Genomic DNA, 10,000 nt, shown 5'->3' on the forward strand with positions numbered 1-10,000 from the left:
ATCCTTCCGCAGGTTCACCTACGGAAACCTTGTTACGACTTTTACTTCCTCTAAATGATCAAGTTCGATCGTCTTTTCGAACACCGGCGAGTGCGTTGCCGCACGTACCAGGCTCAATCGGAGGACCTCACTAAACCATTCAATCGGTAGTAGCGACGGGCGGTGTGTACAAAGGGCAGGGACGTAATCAACGCAAGCTAATGACTCGCGCTTACTGGGAATTCCTCGTTCAAGGGAAACAATTGCAAGTCCCTATCCCTAGCACGACCGGGGTTCAACGGATTACCCGGACCTTTCGGCCTAGGGAACACACGATGATCCGGTCAGTGTAGCGCGCGTGCGGCCCCGAACATCTAAGGGCATCACAGACCTGTTATTGCTCAATCTCGTGTGGCTAAACGCCACTAGTCCCTCTAAGAAGTTGTCTCCGACCCAATGGGTCGAGCAGCTATTTAGCAAGTAAGAGTCTCGTTCGTTATCGGAATTAACCAGACAAATCGCTCCACCAACTAAGAACGGCCATGCACCACCACCCACAGAATCAAGAAAGAGCTCTCAATCTGTCAATCCTCGCTGTGTCCGGGCCGGGTGAGATTTCCCGTGTTGAGTCAAATTAAGCCGCAGGCTCCACTCCTGGTGGTGCCCTTCCGTCAATTCCTTTAAGTTTCAGCTTTGCAACCATACTTCCCCCGGAACCCAAAGACTTTGGTTTCCCGGAAGCTGCCGGACAGTTCTTAAGTTCGACACTGCCCGATCGCTAGTCGGCATCGTTTAAGGTCAGAACTAGGACGGTATCTGATCGTCTTCGAACCTCTGACTTTCGCTCTTGATTAAAGAAAACATTCTTGGCAAATGCTTTCGCAGTCGTTCGTCTTGCGCCGATCCAAGAATTTCACCTCTAACGGCACAGTACGGATGCCCCCGTCCGTTCCTATTAATCATTACCTCGTGCTCCGAAAACCAACAAAATAGAACCGAGGTCCTATTCCATTATTCCATGCAACATTATACAAGCGTAAAGCCTGCTTTGAACACTCTAATTTTTTCAAGGTAAACTTGCCGGACCACCGCAACACTCAGTTAAGAGCACCGCGAAGGCACCGACCAACAAGAACAACGAGGCCAGTGCTAGCCTTTCGACCGACCAACCTCGCCGTCCCTATATCCAACTACGAGCTTTTCAACCGCAACAACTTAAATATACACTTTTGGAGCTGGAATTACCGCGGCTGCTGGCACCAGACTTGCCCTCCAATGGATACTCGTTAAAAAGTTTAAAGTGTACTCATTCCAATTGCAGGACCTCGTACGAGGTCTGCATTGTTATTTTTCGTCACTACCTCCCCGAGCCGGGAATGGGTAATTTGCGCGCCTGCTGCCTTCCTTGGATGTGGTAGCCGTTTCTCAGGCTCCCTCTCCGGAATCGAACCCTGATTCTCCGTCACCCGTTACAACCTCGGTAGGCCGATACCGTACCGACGATAGTTGATAGGGCAGTTGCTTTAATGAGATGTCGCCAGCACTAGGCCGTGCGATCCGCAAGCTTATCCAGAGTCACCATTGTAACGACCCGAAAGCCGGTTAGTTTTGGTCTGATAAATGCGCGCCTCACGTCAGTTCGGCGCTTTACGCATGTATTAGCTCTAGAATTGCCACAGTTATCCATGTAAAAGCGTACAATCAAATGAACCATAACTGATTTAATGAGCCATTCGCAGTTTCACTGTACGTGAGCTCGTACTTACACTTGCATGGCTTAATCTTTGAGACAAGCATATGACTACTGGCAGGATCAACCAGATAACTATCCGAGGGCGTTTAAACCCGTTGCTCGACTGAGCGTTTTTACTGTATAAATACAGACCTTTTCTATCACTCGGCTTAAAAGCCTTGCGAACGTTACTGAAAGTCGGCGCCGGCCTTTTGCTGTTTAAAGCGCCAGCCCGCGTCGACTGCAGCATGCAGCTATACAACTGACTGTTCTTTCTCCCGACCAACCGTTTGCCTTCTGCCGGTTAACTCGTCAGCAGCAACACGCCATCTGTCTGCTGCAGTTACCCGCCTCGAGCCGTGCCTGCGTCGGCTACTCGTCTCGACGACTTCGCAAAGCTATAAGCCTACCGCCGCTGGACGCTTGTAGTTTTTCATACGCTGCTCCGATGCGTTTACATAGCACGTTCGCCGCCGCTGCAATAGCCGCGCCTCGGGTGCTAAACAGTAATGCTTTAAGCCCGCTTTCTCGCCAAGTCGACCGAACGCACAAACACGTCTCTCTCACTAGTGTAAAGTAATGCATACGCGTATGATGCTCAAATGTTGTTGTTGAACTTTTTTGCCGATTTTTCCCGATTTTTTTTAAATTTCTTTGTTTCTTTTCAATTTTTTTAATATTTTAAGCTTATTTATGCTACGTTTAAATGTTTTAATACTTTTTTTATACTTTATTTAATATGTTTAAAAGAAATAAATAAAAAATAATATATATAAACTACTTTTTATAATGTTTTAAATATGTTTGTTTATTATAAATAAGCTTTATTTGTATTATTTTTTATTTAAACTTACTTTTTAAATCTTTATATTTGTTTTATCGTTTTAAGCACATTGCGATAAATATAATAAACAAACAATTGAATAAAAATAATAATAAAAAAAAAAATAAAAATAAAAACATAAGCTTATTTTATATGTTTCATTTTATTTTTATTTAATAACCTTTTCAAACCTTAATACTCGTTTTATTTTTTTAAGCAGATCGCGATAAATATAATAAACAAACAATTAAATAAAAATAAATAAAAATAAAATAAAAAAATCAAACATAAGCTTATTTTATATGTTACATTTTATTTTATTTAAAACTTACAATTTAAACCTTTGTATTTGTTCTATTCTTTTAAGCACATCGCGATAAATATAATAAGCAAACAATTAAATAAAAATAATAATAATAAAAAAATCATAAACTTATTTTATATGTTTCATTTTATTTTTATTTAAACTTACTTTTTAAACCTTTATAGTTGTTTTATTTTTTAAGCACATGGCGATAAATATAATAAGCAAACAATTAAATAAAAATAATAACAAATAAATAAAACAATACAGCTAAACTATAAAAAGAAAACTAAATAACTGATAAATACTTGTAAAACATTATTTGAAAAATGTATTTTGAAACACAACACGATTGATTTATAAATAATAATATATTTTTAATTTGTGTAGTTTATTGAAAGTAGTCTCCTTATTTGCTTCTGGTTTTACTTGAGTTACACAACGTTAAATAAACATACTTAACTAAAAATACTGTCATTTTAATAAAACTAAGTACAAATACATTGAATTAACATAGAACTTTAAAAAGCCTTCGCTAGTATCTGTTGGTAACAGTAAATAACCTATTATGACTCACAATACAAGAGTGCGAAATTTATTTTTCATTTGATTTTTCAGGTATTTATTTATTTGTGGAAATAAACTTTTTTATTACATTAGAAACTAATAGAATTTTTCCTATAACTATACCTATTATTATATTTAGTATGCTTAAAAGTAATAAAATGAAACGTCGCGATTATATAATAAACAAACAATCAAACAAACAAAGAAAAAAAAAAAAAAACTATTTTTTTAAACTTATAATTTTATAATTTCAACTATATGTCTTATTTTATTTTCATTTAAACTTACTTTAAACCTCTGTATTTGTTATATATATTTCAACACAATACGATTAAACTATAAGACAAACAACAAAATAAAATAATCACATTAATAAATACACTAAGCAAATAGCTAGAATAAATATAAATAGTTCAATATATACAATATATTTCTTCCATTTTTAAGTTACTTGTTAAACATATTTATTTAAACATGTTTCTTTAGAATATAAAACTAGCAGTTCTACAAATAAAGAAATTAAAAAGCCAATACACATAACACTAACTTTTCATAAATTAGATATGCAAATATGAACAAAATAATAACTAAATTGTTAAGCTTTTGTAAACTGTGAACTTATAAACTTATAATAACAATTGCATATTCACTATTCACAATAGCTTTTTATTTAGTACACAACTGGTCTGTAAATTGTGTAGTTTATTGAAAGTATAATCCCGTTTTGCTTCTGGTTTAAATAAAGTTATACAACACATACTAAAGTAAATTAAATAAAGTAATTCACTACTATCTATTATATAAAACCAATTTACAAAATACATTAAAATAAATAAAAATGAACTTTGAACTTATAATAATAACTGCATATTCACTATTCAGAATTGCTTTAAATTTAGTACACAACTGGTCTGTAAATTGTGTAGTTTATTGAAAGTATAATCCCGTTTTGCTTCTTGTTTAAATAAAGTTATATAACACATACTAAAGTAAATTAAATAAAGTAATTCACTACTATCTATTAAATAAAACCAATTTACAAAATACATTAAATTAAGTTAAAGTGAACTTTGAACTTATAATAATAACTGCATATTCACTATTCAGAATTGCTTTAAGTTTAGTACACAACTGGTCTGTAAATTGTGTTGGTTCTATTCAAGTACTCTCCTTGTTTGTTTTGTTTTAGTTGTATCACATTCAATACACATAATAAAGTAAACCAAATAAACTCTATTAATTTAAACTAAGTACAAATACATTAAGTTAATACAAAACTTTAAAAAGCTTTTGCTAGTATCTGTTGGTAACAGTAAATAACTTATTATGACTCACAATACAAAAGTGCAAAATTTATTTTCGTTTGATTTTTCAAGTGATTTGTTTGTGGACAAAAAAACTTTTAAGTTTTAGTATAAAAGACTAATTGTATTAATTTTAACTCAGAAAATTGTACTCTACAAGATGGTGCCATTATTTTTTCGATATCTCAAACTGGTCAAACCACTTTTTTAGCGCTCTAATTGGTTTAAACAGCAAATAACGTTATCTGATTGGCTTACGTTTTTATTTGCTAATAACTAGAATTTACTTTTCTTTTAAGCGTTAAAGAAATGTAAATAAACGAGTAATATGTATAAATAGGTCAGAAAGAAAAATAGTACAAAAAGATGAATTCAAAAAGCAAAAGCCTACGGCACGTGGTATTCCCAAGCGGTCACCCATCTAAGTACTAACCACGCCCGACACTGCTTAACTTCCCAGATCGGACGAGATGGGGTGTGCTCAGTGTGGTATGGTCGTAGGCGTTTGAAAGCGTTTACAAGCCTTTATAAACCCTTCGGTTTGTTTAAAAAACCTATTTGCACTTGATTTACAATCAATTTGATATTTTAAAATTATTCCTTATAAAATTTTAACCTGAATTAACCTTTTTTTTTGTTTTTTTTTATCAACAGTTACTCCCAAACTGTACTAAAACTGTATTGTAACTGTACAAAAGTGTTTGTTTAAATAATTGTTATCTATAAATTACCTAAGACCAGGACAAGTAGAAGTAAAGTTTATTGAATTATTGAATTAAATAAATAAAATCGTAAAATAAAATAATACAATATGTTTACAATTTGTCATTGATCTATCCATTTATGTTATTGCATTACAAATACAAACATTGCATACATTCAAGAGTATTATTCATCAATCTTTTCAATATAATAAGTTTTAAATTTATATTTATTTTTAAATAATTCCTGACATTTTAGATTACCTGAGATTTTTTTTTAATTAAATTAATTTTAGTAATTATATACTTGACGTTCTATTTTGTTTAATTTGATAACTCAACCATGTTTATATTTTTTTATAGTTTAACAGAACTATTAAACTAAAAGACATTACATACAGCTTCTAAAAGTTTTAAACACCTTAAAAAAGTAATATATAAAATAATTGATAAGAATATTAAACTTATAAAAATTTAGTAAAAGGTTATATAAACGTTATTTAAATTAATATAAGATAGTTAACTTATTTTTTCATTTAATGTGATATAATATAAATATATTTTGAGAGACAATTAATTAACGTAAACAATGTCATAGTGGAAACTGCATGTCTGCTAAAAACGTAAAACGCAAAACTGCTTTAATAAATCACTAAATAACAAAAAAATTGCCTGTCTAGCAGGCGTTCAAATTCAAATGACAAAGAAATTTAACTCCGGCTCTCAAGTATATGTCTTGCGTGACGACTAGCGGGACTCGATCTCACAACCTTCCGCTTATGAGTTAGCTGTCAAGACCAAAGACCCAACGCCACGACAAAGATAAAGAAATATTTTGCTATATAAATAGGTTGATTTTTATAATTTTGTCAATTACAATTACATGTCAATTACAGTGTCAATTTGAATTTAAATTAAATTAATTTTAGTAATTAAATACTTGACGTTCTAGTTTGTTTAATTTGATAACTCAACTATGTTTATTTATTTTTTACTAATTTTAAAATTATTATTATACAATATATTTGTTATATTATATTTATTTTATTACTTAAACTTATTATATACATTTAATATATAATATTATTAAATAACTTTATTAACGAATTAAAAACAAAATATTATTATTATTATGTTATTAATTTAGTGTTTTATTTTAAAGATATATTAAAGAACTAAACAGATATTACCCCTAAAAAACTTTGTTAATAATATATAAAAAGTACTCAAAGTCAGATTCGGAAATATATATACTGTTTTTTTTCATCAATATTGCAGGTCTGCGTAGCCGGGGGCTGTAATCTAGCTGCCAGCAGGCCTGAAATGGTGGCCACTATTGTTCAATGTTCAACTTCAAATTCTTTGAGATTATACTGTACTATCTATCTATTTAACAAATCTATCTAACAAATGTTGTTCAATCTAGGTTGTGGGTACTTGGGTCGAGTAATGCCTTTGACTTACAATCTGTTGTGGATTGTCAATATTTCTCTATCTATCAATAAACAAATCTATCTAATAAATGTTGTTCAATCTAGGTTGTGGGTACTTTGGTCGAGTAATGCCTTTGACTTACAATCTGTTGTTGATTGTCAACATTCCTCTATCTATCAATAATGATTATATTCAATATTAAATGTTGATTAATTCAGTTGTAAGAAAACCAGTGCGCTGGTTAGGTTGGGTAAGGCCTTCGACTTACAATCTTTGGGATTATCAACGTTCATCACAAGTACAGTAACGATCTCATTGAATTTCCAGTTGGAACATTGGATTGTAGTGGTGGCCTACTCTTTTTTGCCTAGTTTGACAAACTATTGTATATATATTGTATAACTTTATTTGTATTATTTTTTTTTTAAATTACTACTTATTATTAAAGAATTAAATTTTCTCCATTGTTTTCTCCATCGCGAACATTAAAAAAAAAAACTATGTATTTGAACTGTTTTTTATATGTTTTGTTTTATTTTTATTCAAACTTACTTTAAACCTCTGTATTTTTTATACAATACGATTAAACTATATAACAGAAAAATAATTAAATAATCAAACTATTGAATAAGCAGTTAAATAGTGTGTTTTTTTATGCTTCTTTCATTTTTAACTTACTTGTTAACCATATTTCTTTTATTAAAGTATAAAACTAACAGTTACTAAAATAAAATAATCATAAAGTCAATACACAAAACACTAACTTTTTATAATTTAAATATGCAAACATGAATATAGTTATGAAGTAAAGTTATTCAAAGCTTATAATTATGAAACTTTTGTATAATATTTTTGTTTTTTTTTTTGTAATAACTACAAAATTGGTATTTTAGTTTATTGTTAGTAACTAAATATTTATATTTATTATACTTAAAAAAAAACTTCTATACTAACTCTAATTTCAAAGCATATTAAAACATACAAATTTTACCAACTAAATATTTATTTTTATTTTTATTATTATAACTTTCAAACATAAGCTTGTATACCTTATATACCTATATACCTCATATAGGAGGCTTGACATAACATAACATTATTTAATTCTTTTTGTTTGAAATAAACTCATTTAGTTATTAGTAAATTACAACATAAATGTTTATAACAATAAAACTAAGATTTAGCTTTTGAGTTAGTAAACTTTGATAGTTTTCTTTTAATAGTTTAATAGTCCTTATTTAAGTTCAAACAAAATTGCTATATATTTAATACACATACAAAAGTAAACTAAGTAAACGTAATTCAATAGTTTCTATTAAGTAAAATTTATTACAAATACATTAAGTTAATACAAAACTTTAAGAAGCTTTTGCTAGTATCTGTTGGTAACAGTAAATAACTTATTATGACTCACAATACAAAAGTGCAAAATTTATTTTCGTTTGATTTTTCAAGTGATTTGTTTGTGGACAAAAAAACTTTTAAGTTTTAGTATAAAAGACTAATTGTATTAATTTTAACTCAGAAAATTGTACTCTACAAGATGGTGCAATTATTTTTTCGATATCTCAAACTGGTCAAACCACTTTTTTAGCGCTCTAATTGGTTTAAACAGCAAATAACGTTATCTGATTGGCTTACGTTTTTATTTGCTAATAACTAGAAGTTACTTTTCTTTTAAGCGTTAAAAAAATGTAAATAAACGAGTAATAAGTATAAATAGGTCAGAAAGAAAAATAGTACAAAAAAGATGAATTCAAAAAGCAAAAGCCTACGGCACGTGGTATTCCCAAGCGGTCACCCATCTAAGTACTAACCACGCCCGACACTGCTTAACTTCCCAGATCGGACGAGATGGGGTGTGCTCAGTGTGGTATGGTCGTAGGCGTCTGAAACCGTTTACAAGCCTTTATAAACCCTTCGGTTTGTTTAAAAAACCTATTTGCACTTGATTTACAATCGATTTGATATTTTAAAATTAATCCTTATAAAATTTTAACTTGATGTAAGTATTTTTTTTATTAATACCTTTTTTTTTTGGTGTTTTAATTACAATTACTCCCTGTAACTTTATTTAAGACTTTGTTTAAAAGATTGTTAACTATATTCTATATTAAATACTATGATAATTAGAAGTAAAGTTTATTAAGTAAACTAGATTAGATTAAACTAAATAAAAAATATTGTTAAAATAAACATGTTGTGTTTAGTTTGTTTTACTATTTCTCATTGTTCTATTTATAGATGGTATTGTTTTACTTCAAGAATATTTATAGTTAGTTTCTAAGGAATATCTCATACTACATCAGATTTTACGATTAACTTAATTTTAGGTAATAAAATATTTGACGTTTAATTTAATAACTCAACTATGTTTATGTTATAAAATGATAGTATATAATACACATACATTATAATGTAATAATATAACTAGTTGTATAGTATAACTAGTTGTTTACTTTAAAATGAATAATTAAGTGGAAGAATTAAAAGAACTCACATTTTTGAAGAGAGCGTGGAAAACCAGAATAGTCTTTTAAAACATTTATTAAATTATCGATAAATATAGAATACAATAGAACTAAACATATAAACGTAACTGTGGTTGCTTAGAAACTAAACAAGAAATTTTTTAATAAAAATATAAAATAGTAAAATAAAATAAAAGTAATATAAATTATATTTTTAAACTAAATAACAATTCACGAGCAATATTAGCGCAATGTCAGAGTATGAGTTTATAATAAAGGAATTGCTTCCTTGGTGTTGATACTTACCTTATTCAAATAGAATACATTTTCAGCAATCAGGCTTGTATTTATCTTAGCGCGCGTAACACAACGTTTGTGGGTTTTGGCACACTTTTGTCGATAGTGGGCGCCCCGCCTCTTAAGTACAGAAATTTCGGGAATTTTCGATTTTCGGAATTCTGACTCGACAGATCGTTTTTGTTTGGTCCAGAGACCCCGTAAAAATTTTTCAGCCCATTTGAGGCATGATGAAAAAATGTTATTTCGACCCCCTTTTTTTAGGGGTTACGGGGACATCGACCCATTTTTTGGGAATAAAAAACTCCTAGAAAAGGACCACTTTTCTTCTTTTTTCGAATTTCGACTTTTTATTTTTTTGGAAAATTTTTCTATTTTCTTTGTTTGT

At 30.1% G+C, this 10,000-nt stretch overlaps 3 non-coding genes across 3 annotated transcripts in view; all 3 read right to left on the bottom strand.

Annotated features, from left to right (window-relative positions):
- The window catches only part of LOC145847405 (small subunit ribosomal RNA), a 1,808-nt gene extending 5 nt beyond the window's left edge, over window positions 1-1,803 (bottom strand). Inside the window, exon 1 of the ribosomal RNA XR_014371270.1 lies at window positions 1-1,803. This exon is cut by the window's left edge and continues 5 nt beyond it. This is a non-coding gene — a ribosomal RNA (small subunit ribosomal RNA).
- Window positions 1,804-5,093: 3,290 nt separating this feature from the next.
- On the bottom strand, window positions 5,094-5,212 carry LOC145847411 (5S ribosomal RNA). Its single transcript, XR_014371274.1, has one exon. It is a non-coding gene; the product is annotated as a 5S ribosomal RNA (ribosomal RNA).
- A 3,400-nt stretch (window positions 5,213-8,612) lies between these two features.
- LOC145847412 (5S ribosomal RNA) lies at window positions 8,613-8,731 on the bottom strand. The gene has a single exon (XR_014371275.1). It is a non-coding gene; the product is annotated as a 5S ribosomal RNA (ribosomal RNA).
- Window positions 8,732-10,000: the final 1,269 nt, after the last annotated feature.

This window comes from Thalia democratica, unplaced genomic scaffold (assembly GCF_965202585.1).
Source record: "Thalia democratica unplaced genomic scaffold, ktThaDemo2.hap1.1 HAP1_SCAFFOLD_910, whole genome shotgun sequence".
In the NCBI taxonomy this organism is placed as follows: domain Eukaryota; kingdom Metazoa; phylum Chordata; class Thaliacea; order Salpida; family Salpidae; genus Thalia; species Thalia democratica.